The following is a 17,418-nucleotide window of genomic DNA, read 5'->3' as shown; positions in this document are numbered from 1 at the left end:
AAAACCTAAGCTTTTAGAGCAGACCAACATCTTTTAAGTAAATCAATTCTTCTTTGCAAAAAAAATACACACACACACACACACACACACACACACACACACACACACACACACACGGCTCCTGAGAAAACCTTGCTCATCTTTTATCCTTTTCCCCTTTGGTGTAGAGTTAAAACAAAAAGGTGTCTTTTGTTAACAATAACAGTGGTGCATTTGCAGGTAGGCCAAAAAAATCATTCCTATTCTCTCCTGGAGGAGTACAAACAGGGAACCTGGATACAGATTTCTCTAAAAGTCGAAAAATTTTTTAAAGGGGAATAAACCAGAATGGGAAGATTCTTATTAAACTTCTAAGCTGGTCAAACATAAACATCCTCGATCTCTGTCAGCAGCTTCCACGTTTATAGGGAAAAGCATGAACAAAATTGGCCTGACAAGCACAAGGTCATGTTTCCTGTCTACACCTCTCCCCTGCCCACTTCTGCTCCTAAGCTCACATTAAGAGAGTAAAACTTTTGTACAGATGAGTAACTACACGTCCTAGTGCAGCATTATGAATCTGGTGGCTTCTCGATAAGTGTCTTTTGCGATGTTCCTAGTATTTGGGAAACATTTGTACCACCATCACATAACGTCTTATAGAAAAGAAAAATACACTAATGTGCAGTTTCTTCCAATGTCATCCATAACCGGGCTCAAAACAGGGCAAAGCCAACACCAGCAATCTCTCCTCATCATAACAGACACCAGGCAGTAGGCTTTTTCCAAGCTCATCCCACAGCTACCTTCTGAATAGGATCCTTATCCAGCCCCATCAGAAAACTCACTTGGTATCAACTGGTAACCTACAACCGGCCTAATATTATTTCTGTGTGAATCAAACTCCAAATTCTTTAGCTAAAAAAATTAATTCTTTAGTTCAGTAGGCTTTTCCCAAATAAGCTAACGACAAATCCACCAAGGTTAACTGAACAGGATAAATGCACAGGCTGCAGACGCTGCATTTTAATAGGTCATAAGACAAAGTCTTGTCAAAATCAATCAACTCGCCACACTATGACAAGGCCACCAAGCTGGAGCCTACACTGATCTCACACTTTCAAATCCTCTTCTCCATAAGCTTTGAAACACTGCAGTCAACAGGCATAAATATCTAAACCTAGCCAAAAAATATCATTCACTTTTAAAATTTTGATCTTTAGCACTTCTGCCATTTTAAATATTTACAGCACCACCAAAGAGTTATGCCAATGCACAGCATCTATTCTTAAAAGAGGAGACTAAACTGCATGTCATTTCTAGCCTAGGTAAGCAGATCCCAATGTTGACACTAGTCTGGTGGGTCAGCAGAAGGTGCCGTAGACTGTTAGCATATGGACCCTCCAACCCCAGGAGGGAAAAGCTGTAACTACAATGAAGTTAGAGACATGCCATTTGGAATGCCTAAAACCTTTCCCCCCCACAAATATTGCTACTCTGAGCGTTAGTTTAGTTCAAAGATGATTTCACTTATTAGGAAGAGCTTCAAACAACTACTTCTTAGGTGGGGCTGGCTAGGACAAGGTTTTGCTTCGGCTAAATATATTTCTTTCTTTGGCGGTAAGAATCTCAGAATTCAACATTTGTAAACCCGATTCTGCTGGAGAATATGCCAGGCATTCAACCTTCTGGGTCCCAGAAAAATCCAAGCAAGCTCGATGTCAAAGTTTAAAAACTTCCCTTTCCAACTCTGCGATCCAGGTGTGATGGTGAACTGAAGGTCATCAAGGTATCCCAGCACGTGTCCAGGCACAGGACTCAAACACGGGGCAGGGCGCCTCCGACGGGCGGGCTCTCCAGATCACCAGGATCACCTGCAGTTATTTATTCCCACACCCAAGCTGCCAATAGTTTTAAGACACCATTCTTTGTTGGGCCCCAAAACAGAAAACTTCTACTTCCCAAGTACGCATGTACCTCCCTCCCGCAGATATACCGGCTCATGACTTCAGCGGGTAGAAGAGCATTCGTTCCCCACAGTGTCGGCGATAAAGAAATGCGCAGAGATCATCTGGTAATCACAGTGGTTTTGCTTGTTTTGTTAGAAAGTAACACGGAAACAAGGCTCTATTTGAAAGAAGGTTGTGAGACTGGTAAATTCTATCAAGAAAAAGCAGGAAGACAATTTTTTTTCTAAGTCTGGACATCAGAACCTGGGCAACAATGGGGAGTTGTCCCATTTCTTCAATGTGACCAGAGATTAAATATTCAGTAAAAAAGAGGTTAATACCTATCCTTTATTCAACTCATATTTAACTCAGGGTGTGACAACATCAAAAAAAAAAAAATCAAAACAACATACAATTCTCCATCACTGTTAATGGCCAATAATGTGCAGATGCTAAAAAAATTTTTTAAAAAATGAATTCAACTCTGCTAGTCACAGTACAACTTCTTTTCATTAAATGAGTTAACATGAAAATGAAGCATTTTATAAACTGACATCTGTCATCCTTTAACATGTTTAAAATTAACTACAGTTTAAAATTAACTACAGTATTAACCTTACATAGCCCTCATTGTCCTTTAGGAGTAATTAACTTTCATATAGTATATTGTACACTGAATAAATCGACTGAACAACAGGACAAGTATGTAGAATAAACCAGCTAGCTTCATTATTCTCATAGGTCAAACCTGAACAAGCAATTATGTTAAAAATAACCTAACAAAGTTCAACATCTGCCTAGAAAAATGCAAACAAGTGGGCCAAAACTAAACTCTGGCCACAAAAAATACACTTTTCATAGGACTTGAACCAAATATAACAGAACATGTTCCCTTGCCAAACAGTATACGTACCCAGGTTCCATGTACTCTGTACATTAGTATTTTCCAAATTTTCAGTCCCCTGGATATTGACAGCCTCAAAAGCAAACTTTCTTCAAAAGCAAAAACAAACAAGCATATACCACGAAAGCCACTGCGACAACAGAAATTTCCTCAAAATCTCCCCCTTAAAATACATACGCAGCTTTTTAAAAAGTACACTGAGCCCGTCGTGTTCTGTTCCCTGTCATTTGAAGACTGGAGAGCTGATGGAAATCCAGCTTCCAAAAGCTTAATGAGCAAGCCTGGCCCCACCCAGGCTGGACCCTGCTGGTGGAGGGCATGCTCAGTAGAAAAGCCCAGCTTGGTTCCAAGTTCCTTCAATTCCTCAGCTAGAAAATCCACACGGGTCAAAGAAAAAGTCATCTTCCTGCTGCCTGTTCTACCCACTAGATGAACACGTTACAAAAAGAATGGTTTTAATAACGACTGATTTTATGATTATAGTTTTTATAATTCTACTATTGCTGAAAAATTTTTCCTCCGTTTTTGTATCATTTTGGCATTGCCTTGGGTTTGCACCCAACTTTTTCTTCCCCCCCAAATTTGTTTTTATTTGTCATTTTAATTCACCCTACAAATAAGACATCAAAAGTATATGTATACAACATATAATCTATCTTTCTCTATAAACATTATCATTTTCAGATACAGAAAAACTGGGTAGACGCAAAGGTATTTCATTTTTATGTCTTGGAAACTGGACTATTTTGATTCATTTGTAAAAGAATTTGCTTATTCACACTGTATTTAAAAATAGAGGCTCGTTTTAATTTCGATTTATAGGTACCATCATACAGTTACAAAGCTGATAAATTCCTGCTTTATTACTGTCAATCCTAAATGAGAAATGATGGCTACAAAAGGTAATCCTATATCCATAGGTCATATGAATACAAATACATAATGGAAAGCAAAATACATTTAAAGTCACTAAAGGAAAATGCATTAATTTTAAGATTCAGGTAAAAGAGATCTGAGGAATGACTAAATCTTCCTTAATTCTACAATCCCAACCCTCTGCCCTTTACATTTCCACAGTCTAAATTTCGGTGTATATGTGTGTTCCAATGTAGGTATTTACATTAGTAAATCAGGACCAAGATAGACTCTGGATCCGAGTATGCATTTTTACAACCTCACCCTGCTACCATATTGCTCTCCAACAAGCAGTTCTTAGGTCATAGAGTATTACACGCTCACTTCACCTACACAGTCTTTTTTTTTTTTTTTTTTTTCACCTACACAGTCTTAAAAGTCTTTTTAAATACAACAACAACAACAACAAAGCACTTTAGATATTTAAATAAACAAGTTGTCATCTGTATCCACAGGTAGAAAAAGGTAAGCTGTGCTTTATGGTAACTTAGTGAAAATATGTTCCAGTAGCATCTCTGAAGAGACTGATCTCTGCCAAAATAAGCACAAAACTTAAAAAAAAAAAAAAAAAAAAAAAAAAGGCCATTCTATATAATGGAAGTAAACTTTAGTATCCAAAAGGGAGATTTGGTGAGTTTTGGGGTTTTTTTTTTTTTGATTGAACTTTTAAGTAGAGCCAATCTTATTCAATTCAAAGCATCATCTTTTATTTAGATTATGTTCTTCCTTTAATGCTAAATGTGTTTATTAAATACTGCTGTGCAATGGTGGATTTTCTTCAATATACTTGAAAAAATACTGGTTCCAAACCCTTTTCTGAAACGTATTACTCTATGGAATCCCTAAGTCTCCAAACTCCTGACATGTAGCACCGCATCCAGTGAGGCTGACAATGGTAGATCTCTACAATCCATCCCAGGCATCTTGTATCACCCCTGGACCCCCTACACTCTTAACTCTCCTACTGCTATAGACTGAATTGTGTCCCCACAAAATTCACATGTTGAAGCTCTAACTCCCAATGTGATGATATTTGGAGATGGGACCTTTCGGAGATAATTCAATTTAGATGAGGTCACAAGGGTACGGCCACCATGATGGAATTAGTGCCCTTATAAGAGACAATGCCAGAGAGTTTGCTCATTCTCTCATTCTCTCCTATTCTCTCTTGCTTCACTATGTGGCAGCCGTCTACACGCCAAGAAGGGAGCCCTCACCAGAAACAGACCATGCCGGCACCTTGATCTTGGACTTCCAGCCTCCAGCAATGCGAGGAGATGTGTTTAAGTCACTCAGTGGTGCTGTCTTATGGCAGCCCAAGCTGGTTAAGGCACCTACTTTCTTAATAATGGAGCCCAATGCTACTGCTCAAACTCCTCAGCTGTCTTCAATATAAAAGATCCTGCTCATAAGACATCTGAATTTCACTGTTTAAGCAAAGATTAAGAGAAACTAGGAAAGTGAGTTTTATGGCACTATAATTTGGAAATAGAACAAACCATTCATTGGGAAGATAAAAAGAGACCCCAGAAAATATAAACAAGTGTCCAAATCCATACACCCGGTAAGTGGTAGAGTCAGCATTCACACTGATTTGATCAGTCTTCAAAGCCAATGTGAGTGGTGTTGGCAGTATAATGGTAAGCACGGCTGCTTCCCAAAGCCAATGGACTTTTCCACCAACACTGTGTTACTGCTATTTTAACACCTTTGTTTTCCAGATGAGTAAACTGAACCCAAAGAAGTGAAATAACTTCTACAAGGTTACTCAGTGGGTTACTGGCAGAGAAGTACACAAACCAAGTCCAGGGTCATTTAAAACATTCATGCCCAGTAAGATTTTAAACACACTGAAGTACACAAAATACATAAGGTGAACACCCACAAATGTCTTCCCAAAAAAAAAACTGTTAACACAAATTTGTACCTATTAAATCTCTCTTGGGAAGATCCTAAATAGTCATGTTCTGACACAGTCTCATTATTCCATTAAAGGGAATAAATGGTAGATCTCTACAATCCATCCCACGCTTCTCATATCGTCCCTGGACCCCCTACACTCTTGGCTGGCTTGGTCAGGGGAACATACAGCTCTTGAGAGTAGAGATTACTTAAATAAAACTTTAAAAAAGGCATGGGGGGGGTGGAGAATTAGAAGTTTATCCTCAGAATACTTTTTGTTCTTTTAGAATGCTACTTTTTAAGTATTCAACGGAGTTGGTTGGGGTTAGAGTATGAGACATTTTTCCTATATTTGTGTATGTGGGTTTGTATATAAATAGAATTTTATGTTAAATCCAGTATCACAATTTCTTGACTTTTAAAACTGTCCTACCTTCTACTTTATGAAAACAAAAAATGTAATTGATTAGGATGTAGAGGACCCAATAATCTAACTGGTCACTCATAGCTCCCAAACCATAAGAGACACAAACTCTATGCAGAAAATAAACTTACCAGTGTTGCAGAAAGACAATGAAGACCATTCCTTTCAATCCTCCCACCTTTATTCATCTAGCTTCTGCCTGAGAAGCATAAATTATCATCATCTGTCACACCAGAAAAAAAAAGCAAATATTTTTCTGGCATAACTCTAAAATAACCTAAGAAGTACTCCCCAAAACTCACTATTTTTGATTCTACTGATTTTACAGAGAATCCATTCTTCCTACTTACCGCTCAGCATGCAAGACCATACTTCCTGAACAAACATGGAGAAAAGTTTTATCACTCTTTTCTATCTAGATGAGCTTCAACTGGTCTATAAAATGTTCTAACAGCCCACATTTCATCACTGTTATCTGATATCTAATGTCAGCAAAAAGAAAAACAAACCAACCCCACTGCACTAGTTCCATGGCTTCTATGCATAAGTTCTCCTTTGACCACATACCACCCACAGTCTAGCTTCTGTCAGGTTCTAAATCCAGAATGATTTCCACAACTGTGTATGAGTCACTTGCAAAGTCTTATCCCTACCACATTTTTAAAAATGTAACATTAGAAAGTACTATAGATTTATGAGACTTTGGGAGAAAAAATATGCTATATGGCCCCAGATCTTTTTTTTTTTTTTTTTAACAAAGGGCTTGTAGATAAAGAATAGGAACAGGTATGGTGGAAGACAAATCATAAAGAGGTGGTGGTTGGTAATCCCTAATCAAAAAGTTAATGCTCTGAAACCATCTAAAAAGTGTTAAAAGGATTTGTTAAGAGCTTTAACTCAAAAGTCAAAAGCATCACTATTAGAATTATACTTTCACACAAGTACAGTAACACAGCATTTACTTGAAAATGTATTATTTTCACTCAATTATGTCTAAGGATCATTTGCTGAGTTCCTCCTTTGCATCAGACACTAAAGCCTTAGGACTCAAAGCTTCTTCCCCATTCCAGCCCTCAGAGAAATTCACCAGTCTGGCAGGAAGGCCAGATATGTAAATAATTACACCACGGGTGATAAGGGCTAAAGCAAAGGGACAGGAAGGGCACAGCCAAGTGGACAACTCTCTTGAGGCCAAGGAAGGCCTTACAGACTTACAGTGTTTAGGCTCATTTGTATCGTTTTAAATGAACAAATACTACCGTTAATAATGTGGCAACGACACCCACTTGGCCTGAGATGTTAAAGAAAATAAAAGCACCCATCACAAAGCCCATCACAGAAAAAGCAGAAACAAAGACCTTGCTAGCACCTGTGAAACACCCTACATACAACCAAGTAAAATGGGGTTTTTATAGAATAAAGAATTTAGAGCCAAAAGGGATCTTGGCATCCATGTACTTCTAGCCCTTGCCTTTCACAGATGGGGAAGCTGAAGCCCAGAAGTTAGACGACTTGTTCAGGTTATGCGGTAAGTCTGCAGCAGAGCCCAGACTGGAGGTCACATTCTTACTAATAAATAATCCCACTGTCTTTCCCTGTAGCAGGTTACCCTGACTGGGATGAGAAGGAAAGAGCAGAGATACTAGTATGGAGAAAGCAGGGTGTAGAGGCCCCTTATGGCTGGCTCTCCAATGGCCAGAAGGAATTAAGAGCCCCCCAGACAAGGCATCTGGTAGACCTCAATCCTCCCCAGCTCTGCCCCCACTCCCTGCACCCAAGAAAAATCCTATACCCTCCCATTCCCCAAAAAAGTAGGTTTCAAAAAATAGAGGTCACTGCCAAGAAATTGTGTCCTCTTCCCAATCTGAAAGAACATTACATTCATATTCAGAGTCTGATGTATGTTGCTATGGCATCTTGCCACTTAGCTGGCAACTAAATCAGTAAAATGAAAGGTCCCAGCAGAACACCCACCTATAGAATGGGACTGTCGTGAGGATCACAGGAGAATCATCACAACAGCTCCTGGTAAAGTGCAAAATGCTAAACGAATGCAAGTTACTATTAAACACAGAATGCCAAGGTCAAAAAATTCCAGGCTTTCTCCTAAAAATGGCTGAATGTATCATTACATTTATTTTTAAAAATCAAACATGAACATACAGTGATCTCTTACCAATTCCGTTTACCTATATGTCTCCCCCTCAACATGTGGAAGGAAAAGTGTTTCTCCACCTTAATCCACCCTCTGTAACTTCCCTTCTTTTCTTTCCTTTCCTTTAAAATGGCACCACAATTTCCAAGAGACCTCACTAGAACAATATAAATTGCAAACAGGTCAATACAAGCCTCCTACCAAGAATCCTGTGGTATACAGTCGAACATGGCTCCTACCAGGGCAAGCCGGGGAAATGTTACAGTGTATGGAATAAGCAGTGTGCAGCTATGGACTATGTCCTGAGGAGGTACAATGCCAGAGCGAGCCTCTCCTCACATTGCCTGCATCAGTCCTCCTTCCGCCTGACACAGGCCTTATGCATGGCTTGGGAGCTTGTCTGGGCACCCAGGGTACTTCCAAAACCTTATAACTTGGTTCTGTCATTTGAAACTGTAGCTCCATTCTGGAGCTTCGCCTTCACGACTTAACTCTCCCAGGTCGAATGATGAAAGAAAACCCCAAGCACAGGTGCTAATGTGTCTTCTGTCCACAGTCCACAGGCCCTGCCCACCCAAACAATAAAGCTGAGCCAGCATCAAGCCAGAGTACTCACCATTAATTACACGTTGCCTAGGAGATCTTGATTTCAGTTCTGTACTCTTGGGTTTTGCTAAGATCCATTCATTCGGTGAGGATTGCTCTATGTTTATGGATAGCTGTTGAGGTTATAAACCTGGGTAAAACTTGGCTCCAGCAGTGCAAGAGAAGGGTATTTAAATAAAGAACTATAGTGCAAACAGAAGAAGAGCTTGAACACAGGCATCAACGATTCGATAGTAACAGACTGGATGAGGCAAGAACGCTTCCCACAGTGACATCTGAGCTGACCTTGAAGGATAAGAGGGAGCTGACTGGGCCGACTGGAAGCGGGTAGAAGCACAGCCCTCCCTGTGGGAACAGTAAGTGAAGGGCACAAAATCAGGAAAGATAAAAGCCCCGAGGAGAACGGCAAGTACCTCGTCCGCCTGGAACACGGGGTGGGAGCGGAGGAGATGGACAAGGGAGGTAGCTGCCAGGTCATGAGTGATCGGTATGCTAAGTTCAGATGCTTTAACTTTACCCTGCAGGTGATGGAAAATGTTACTTTTGCATTTCTGGAGGATATTTTGGCAGTCATGGGAGAACAAGGGACACAATGAAAGGAAACTGGTTAAGATGATGCTCCAGTGATCCAGGAAACAGCTTCTAAAGTAAGACAGAGGCTACAAAGATGCAGATGAAGGGGTGGGCGTCAGTACATATTTAGGAGGTAAAATGGATAGGACCTGATACTGAATCCTATCGTGGGAATAATGGAGAACAAATTTCCCAGGTTCCTGGCAGCCAAAGGCCAGACAGTGTGGTGCCACTAACATAGACCGGGATTTCCAGAAAGTGTAGGAAATGGGGATGAAAGAAGCCCAAGCTTCCATTTTAATGCATTTGGACTGAAGGGACGGTTTACAGCCAGGTGGGAAATCAGGATGGTTGAAGATGTGTGTCTGAACAAGAGTTTGGGTTTCCATGCTAAGACGTGGAACTCGCTGGTCCTTCGGTGTTAGGTGAAGCTATGGAAGTAGATGAAACCCCAGGCAAAAGAGTAAAAGAAATGCTCATGATAAAGCCAGGCAGACAGAAAGGAAGCTATCAGGGAGGCCAGAAAGATCAGCCAAAGAGAAAGACAGAAAACCATGAACATATTGCCAGAAGGGAAGAGTCAGGCTGGGAGGAGTGCACAACAGGGCCAAGGGCACATTGCTTCAGGTACCAAGGAAGTTTTTAAATTTTTGTGAGAAGATTGCTGGTAACCTCAAAGAGCGAGTTCAATGGACAGCGGTAGAAAAAGCCAACTGGCTAAGGAGCACTGGAGAGGGGAGGGTAAGAGTTAAGTGTAGAGTCACCGCAAGTTTAGCGATGGAGGAGAGGCTATGGATAGGGAAGGAATAACTACAGGAAGTACAAGGTTGCGGGAAGATATTTATGCACAGGAGACATTTGGGTAGTTCTATTTGCTGCAGGCTTTCGGTGGGAGAGACCAAGTAGGGAGAGATTCAAGACACGAAGGAGAAAATGGAAAATGGATGGCAGGTAGTTCAAAAGAAGTAGAAGAAAAAAAGGCTCAAAACCACAAAAGAAGTGGTGCCTGGCTGGCTCAGTTGGTATAGCATGTGACTCTCAATCTCGGGGTCAGGAGTTTGAGCCCCAGGCCAGGGGTAGAGGTTACTTTAAAAAAGTGCACACATACATACATACACACACACACACACACAAATTCATCTTGGACAGAAGGAGGGACACCCCCACTCCGGGGACTACAGGGAAGGTAACTGGAAATACACCAAGAGCGGAAGCAGCTTGAGGAAGTTAGTTAGAGAGATAGGAATACATCTAAAGCCCTGTTCTCCATCCCAAATAGCTTTGATACCTTCTTTGGAGCTTTTTTTTTTTTTTTTTAAAGTAGGCTCCATGCCCAATGTGGAGCGCTGTGTGGGGCTTGAAACTCACGACCCTTGGGATACCTGGGTGGCTCAGTCAGTTAAGTGTCTGCCTTCGGCTCAGGTCATGATCCCAGGGTCCTGGGATCGAGTCCTGAGTCGGGCCCCTCACTCAGCAGGGAGCCTGCTTCTCCCTCTGCCTGTTCTGCCTGCAGCTCCCCCTGCTTGTGCCCTCTCTCTCTGACAAATAAATAAAATCTTTATAAAAAAAAAAGAAAGAAAGAAAGAAACTCATGACCCTGAGATCAAGACCTGAGTCAAGATCAAGAGCGGGATACTTAACCGACTGAGCCATCCGGGCGCCCAGACGCCTTTGGAGAATTTAAAGGAAGAAAAGAAAAACTGAGGAGAAAGGGAAAATTTTGGAGAAAATATGGTCAATTCCCTAGAATATATTCAATGAGAATTCTTTTAGCATTCATGTCAATATACGATTCAAAACAGGTTCAATGGAACTATTTTCAATATGAAGTTATTGGTGTTTTAAAAACTTTGTTTGGGATTCCCTGAATAATCTTCTAATACATTAACTTGATTTGTAAATCAAAAATCAAATAAGTGCCATCTTCATGTCAGTTTAGCAGCAGAAAAGAAGATAAATAACTCACTGAAATCACAAGGTTTGGAGAGGGCTGTTTTAATTGCAGCGTGTGCCAAGGATTTGGCTAAATGTATTTTACAGGATACAAAAACTGTAACTGTAATTCCTATTCTCACACTGTGAAGCCTGTGTCTCAATAAAATGCCAGTTTAAAAGACAAGACAATAAAGACCACCGTCACCACCAGAACCCCATAAGAATATGTGAACGGTTATAAAACAAAACTCCTTTTATAGAGTTGAATCCTTTCCAGGGTGAGCCTTTAAGACATTCTAACAGTGCACACAAATACTATCTCTGGAGCAAAACCAAAAAGACACAGCTGCAAGACATCTTCCCCTGAAGTTGTAAGGGGCTCAATAGCAGTCCTTCCTTTGAGCAAGGGAGTCTATAAAAGCCAGAAGCAGAGCTATTTTCCCCTACTAACTGCTTCGTGGAACTACTTTCTCCTGATCCAAACCATAGCTTTATTAAAAACCTAAAATGGACAGCATGGACAGTAAAACTTCACAATAGATTTGTAAAAGAATTTATAAATAAAACTTGAAAATAGTAACTACTCTATGGTTTTCATTAAGAAAAATCCCCAAGTGAACCAAAACTACCCTAAGAATACATGGAGATACATATTTTCTAAATTACAGTTCATCACCATCACAAACAGGAAATTTGGATGTATTAGCAGGATTTTTTTCCCCTGACCCTCTAAGAAGTTAGTGATCAAAAAAACTCAGATGATTAGTATTAGTATTCTCAATGCTGATGTATTTTGAACTTATGATATCTGGATTATTTATGACAGCTAAGAATGAAAAAGTCAAAGACATTCTGAAATCAATTAGGAATAACCTACAACAATTCAGGTAAGTAAATCAATGGTTTACTTCCTATGCTTTCTCTGCTGTAGTTTTGATTGTTTCTATAGCAACACCAACAAATACTCTTATACAAATATTTCTGCAGCCAAGATAAAAACCAATAACCACTTCTCTAATTCATTTCTATTATGGTTTCCAACAAAAAATATCAGCCTTCCAGGGCGCCTGGGTGGCTCAGTCCATTAAGTGTCCAACTCTTGATCTCATCTCAGGTCTTGATCTCAGGGTCATGAGTTCAAGCCCCACGTAGGGCTCCACGCTGGGCATGGAGCCTACTTAAAAAAAAAAGAAAAAAAAAAAAAGGCAGCCTTCCTAAACTTCATTCCAGAAACTTGAAAACCTAAGGTTTAAATATACCAACTGCAGATACTGCAGATACTCTCAAATTCTTCACACACGGAAGTTAATGACAAAGAAGGTATAATTCTGTTACTACTCTGACAATAACTCATTCTGAACAACAAAAAGAAACAACAGAGCAAAAGAAAGTGATTACTAACCAATTACTTACTTGGAAATTTATCTAAATTATCTAAATTCTAGAGAAATAAAACACTAAAAACTTTGTGCCAAAATGTAAAGAATTCAATATTCAGATGCCAGGAGATAAGCAAATTTCTCTGCATAAGTTTCAGACATGCTTTCAAAATCCTTTGTTAGCGCCATTGTTTTGAAGTAAACAAAATATTTTACTAATAGCAATAGATCTGCCTATTTTGTGAGCAAGCACTCTGCAGAATGTTTACAAATGCTATTACTAATAGCTTTATTTAGCTCCATACAAGTCGCCCACTTTAAGTGTACAATTCTGTGACTCTTAGTATAGCCAGTTGTGCAACCATCACCACAAGCAATCTTAGGACATAATCAACCCAAAAAGAAACCCCAAACTTCCTAACTTATTCTGTGAGGCCAGATACCAAAGACATCACAAAAAAAAGGGAACTACAAGCCAATAACCCTAATGAATATAGAAGCAAAAGTCCTCCACAAAATACTGGTACGCTAAATTCAGCAAGATATTAAAAGGAACTTACACCAAGACCAAGTGGAAATTGTTCCAGGAATACAAGGGTGATTCAACACACAAAATTCAATCATTAATCATGTTCTTGAGAGAAAAATATAAGTATCTCAATCAAAAAAGCATTTGACAAAAATCCAACATCCTTTCATGATAAAACATTCAACAACCTAGGAATAAAAGGGAACTTTCTCCATGTGATAAAGGGCATCTATAAAAATGCACCTCACACTTAATGGTAAAAGACTGAAAGCTTTGCCTGTAGGATCAGAAACAAGACAGATATCCCCTATCCCCCCTCACCACCTCTATTCAACACTGTACTTAAAGCCAGTGCAATTAAGCAAGAAAAATAAATAAAAAGCATCCAAATAGGGTAAGGAAAAAGTAAATGATTTCTATTTGCAGATGGCATGATTGTTAGATTAAAAATCTTAAAGGCTAAAAAAGTTTAGTAAAATTGCAGGATGGAAGATCAATATACATATTCAGTTGTATTTCTATATGTAAACAATCCAAAAAATAATTCTACTTAGCATCAAAAAGAATACAAAGGAATAAATTTAACCAAGGGAGTACAAGACTTGTATACTGAAAAATATAAAACATTGTTCCTAAAAAAAAAAAAGACAACATAAATAAATCCATGTTCATGCATTCAAAGATTTAATAGTGTTAAGATGGCAATAATCCCCAAATTGATTGACAGATTCAAAGCAATCCCTATTAAAATTCCAACTGCCCTTTTTTTTTTTTTTTTTTTTTTGCAGAAATGGACAGGCTAATCCTAAAATTCATATGGATTTGCAAGGGACCACAGATAACTGAACTAATCACGACACAGAAGAACAAAGCGGAAGGATTCACCCTTCCTGGTTTCAAAATTTATTATAAAGCTAGAGTAATCAAAACATAGTGGTACTGGCATAAGGACAGACATACAGATCAGAACAGACCTGAGAGTCCAGAAACAAGCCCATATATTTATAACCAATTGATTTCAACAAAGGTGCCATGTCCACGGGAAGGAAAAGACTTTTTCAACAAATGGTACTGGGACAACTGGCTATCCACATACAAAAGAATGACTCTGAACCCCTATGTCACACCATATAAAACAACTCAAAATGGACCAATGATTTTTTTTTAAAGATTTTATTTATTTATTTGAGAGAGAGATTGAGAGAGAGAGAGAGAGCACATGAGAGGGGATAGGGTCAGAGGGAGAAGCAGACTCCCCGCCGAGCAGGGAGCCCGATGCGGGACTCGATCCTGGGACTCCGGGATCACGACCTGAGCCGAAGGCAGTCGCCCAACCAACTGAGCCACCCAGGCGCCCCAAAATGGACCAAAGATTTAAAATATATAGCTAAAACTATAAAATTCTTTGAAGGAAGGGAGTATGAATCTTCCTGACTTTGGGTTTGGCAACACATTCCAAAACAGAACACGTAAAATACAAGCAACAAAAGAACATATGAATTAGACTTCACCAAGATTAAGAACATTTGTGAGTCAAAGGACACCATCAAGGAAACAAAACAACCCATAGAATGGGAGAAAGTGCTTGTACCCTGCACACCCAATAAGGGTACCTAGAATGCAGAATATATAAAGCAAGCTTACATTTCAACAAAATGACAAACAACCCAATTTTAAAAGGGGCAAAGGACTTGAATATATATTTCTCCAAAGAAGATGTAAAAATGGCCAATCATCACAGGAAAGATGCTCAACAACATTAGTCATTAGAAACTGGGAATAAGACCACAGGGAGATACCTCTTCAAATCCACTAAGAATAGTAGTGGGGAAAAAAACAAAACAAAACCCACAGCCAAGTGTTGGCATGGAATTGGAGAAATCAGAACCTTCATACACTGCTGCTGTCAGGAACGTAAAATGGAACAGCAGGTTCAGAAGGTGATGTGAGGAAGGGGGAATGGGCAGTAACTGCTTAAGGTATACAGGGTTTCTTTTGGGGAGAATAAATCATTCTGAGATGATGAGGACATTGCAGAACATTTTGAATATAATAAAAACCACTGAACTGTATATTTTCAAATGGTGACTTTTAGGCTGAGTGTATTAAAAAAAACAAAAAAAAACAACCCTTTAGCTATCATTCCCTAAAACTCCCAGAGACTTTCTGTCTCTCTAGATTTCACTATTCTGGACATTTTACATAAAAGGAATCCTGCCATATCTGGCCTTTAGTGTCTGGTTTTTTACTTGGCGTATTATTTTCAAGGTTCATTCATGTTGTAGCATGTATTAGTACTTCATTCCTTCACATGCCCAAGTAATATTACATCTTATGGCTAGACCACGTTTTGTTTATCCATTCATCAGTTGATGGGCATTTGTGTTGTTGCTACTTCCTGGCTACTACAAATAATGCTGCTGTGAACATCTGTGCACCACTTCCATGTGGACATAGGTTTTCACTTCTCTTGGGCAATGCATACCTTAGAATAGCCAGACAAATGCAAGTTCTATGTTAAAGTTTTTGGAAACTGCCAAACTGCTCTCCAAAGTGGCTGCACTATTTGACATTCCCACCAGCAGCATGCACAGGTTTCAAACCCCTGAACATCTGACTGTGGCAAAGCACGGTGATGACAACTAAATGTTGCTCAAGAAAGATAAATCTGAGAGATGCCTGGGTGGCTCAGATGGTTAGGCATCTGCCTTCGGCTCAGATCATGATCTCCGGGTCCTCGGATCGAGCCCCGTGTCGGGCCCTGGCTGCCTCAGTGAGGAGCCTGCTTCTCCCTCTCCTTCTGCCTCTGCCTCTCCCCCTGCTTGTGCGCTCTCTCTCAAATGAATAAATCAAATCTTAAAAAAAAAAAAAAAAAAAAGATAAATTTGAGGACCCTGAATTGGAAAGGAGAGACAGTAAAAGCAGGGATGGTCCAAATGGAAGGCTGTATAAAAAGGCTCCTGTGGGGGGCACCGGGGTGGCTCTGTAGATTAAGCATCGGCCTCTTGATTCCCGCTCAGGCCCTGGTCTCAGGGTCTGGCAATCCGGCCCCACATCGGGCTCGTGCTCAGGGCAGAGTCTGCAGGTCCTTCTCCCTCTGCTCCTCCCACTGCTCACGGGCGCACGCGCTCAAAAAATAAGTAAAATCTTTAAGGGACAAAAAGCTCCTGTGGGTGGGAGAAATGGGGGAGATGTTGGTCACATGGTACAAACTTTGTCGTGAGTACGTTCTGAGGATCTGATGTATACTTGAATGATGATTAAAGTTAGTAAGACTGTATTGGATGCTTGAAATTGGCTGAGAGTACATCTTAAGCATTCTCCTGTCCCCCACCTCCGTACAAAGAGCAATTGCGAGGTGATGGATGTTTAATCTTCATTGTGAGAATCCTCTCACAACATATCTGTATACCAAATCATGCTGTACGTTTTAAATATATTACAATTTTGTCACTGCACCTCAATAAAGCTGGGGAGAGGAGAATAGGCTGGTGTGCAAGCAGTAATAGTAAAGACAAATAAAGGACTGATATTAAATTTCAGAGAAAAAAAAATCCAGAGAAGTTGATATCTAAATAGATAGTAAAGAAGAGGCATAACTAAAAAATAATACCAAACTTTCAAGCCCAGAAGACTAGGAAAGGCTGCAAGATTTTGGATCTTTCAGACACGGAGAGTTTGACGTGATGACAGGATACCAAAGTTCTTGGAGAAGATTACAGAAATCAAGGAAAGGAATGATGATTAGGGAATCACACCAGAACGGAGAGAAAATTATCCTAATTCTAGCATTTGTTACTATTAACTTTTTACTGTATTTCCAAGAAGGGACTATTCTTGAAAGTTCAGGTAACATAAGAGAGAGAGAGAAAAAAAAAAAAAAGAGCATCTTAGGAGCCAGAATTTCCTCAAAAAAAATTTTTTTAAAGGACCATTTGAGGGCACCTGGGTGGCTCAGTCGTTAAGCATCTGCCTTCAACTCAGGTCATGATCCCAGGGTCCTGGGATCGAGCCCCACATCGGGCTCCCTGCTCAGCGGGAAGCCTGCTTCTCCCTCTCCCACTCCCCCTGCTTGTGTTCCCTCTCTCGCTATGTCTCTGTCAAATAAATAAATAAAATCTTAAAAAAAAAAAAAAGACTATTTGGCAAGGCATCAAAAGGGGCTAGA

The 17,418-nt window shown here is 39.8% G+C and overlaps 1 protein-coding gene across 25 annotated transcripts in view; it reads right to left on the bottom strand.

The window, feature by feature from the left end:
* Window positions 1-17,418, bottom strand: part of EPB41L2 (erythrocyte membrane protein band 4.1 like 2) — a 205,546-nt gene that overhangs the window by 121,413 nt on the left and 66,715 nt on the right. Inside the window, exon 1 of one of the 25 annotated variants that reach the window (XM_027601139.2) lies at window positions 8,845-9,057. The exons of 23 other annotated variants lie outside the window; for them this stretch is intronic. The gene's annotated coding sequence lies outside the window, so the exon portion shown is untranslated. Of the gene's footprint in view, window positions 1-2,841; window positions 3,032-8,844; window positions 9,058-17,418 lie in introns of those variants that run through there. One more of the 25 variants, XM_027601140.2, reaches the window with a different exon arrangement.

Source organism: Zalophus californianus, chromosome 7, assembly GCF_009762305.2.
Source record: "Zalophus californianus isolate mZalCal1 chromosome 7, mZalCal1.pri.v2, whole genome shotgun sequence".
Lineage (NCBI taxonomy): Eukaryota > Metazoa > Chordata > Mammalia > Carnivora > Otariidae > Zalophus > Zalophus californianus.
The sequence above is the reverse complement of the archived record's forward strand: the minus strand, read 5'-3'. Positions and strand labels throughout refer to the sequence as shown.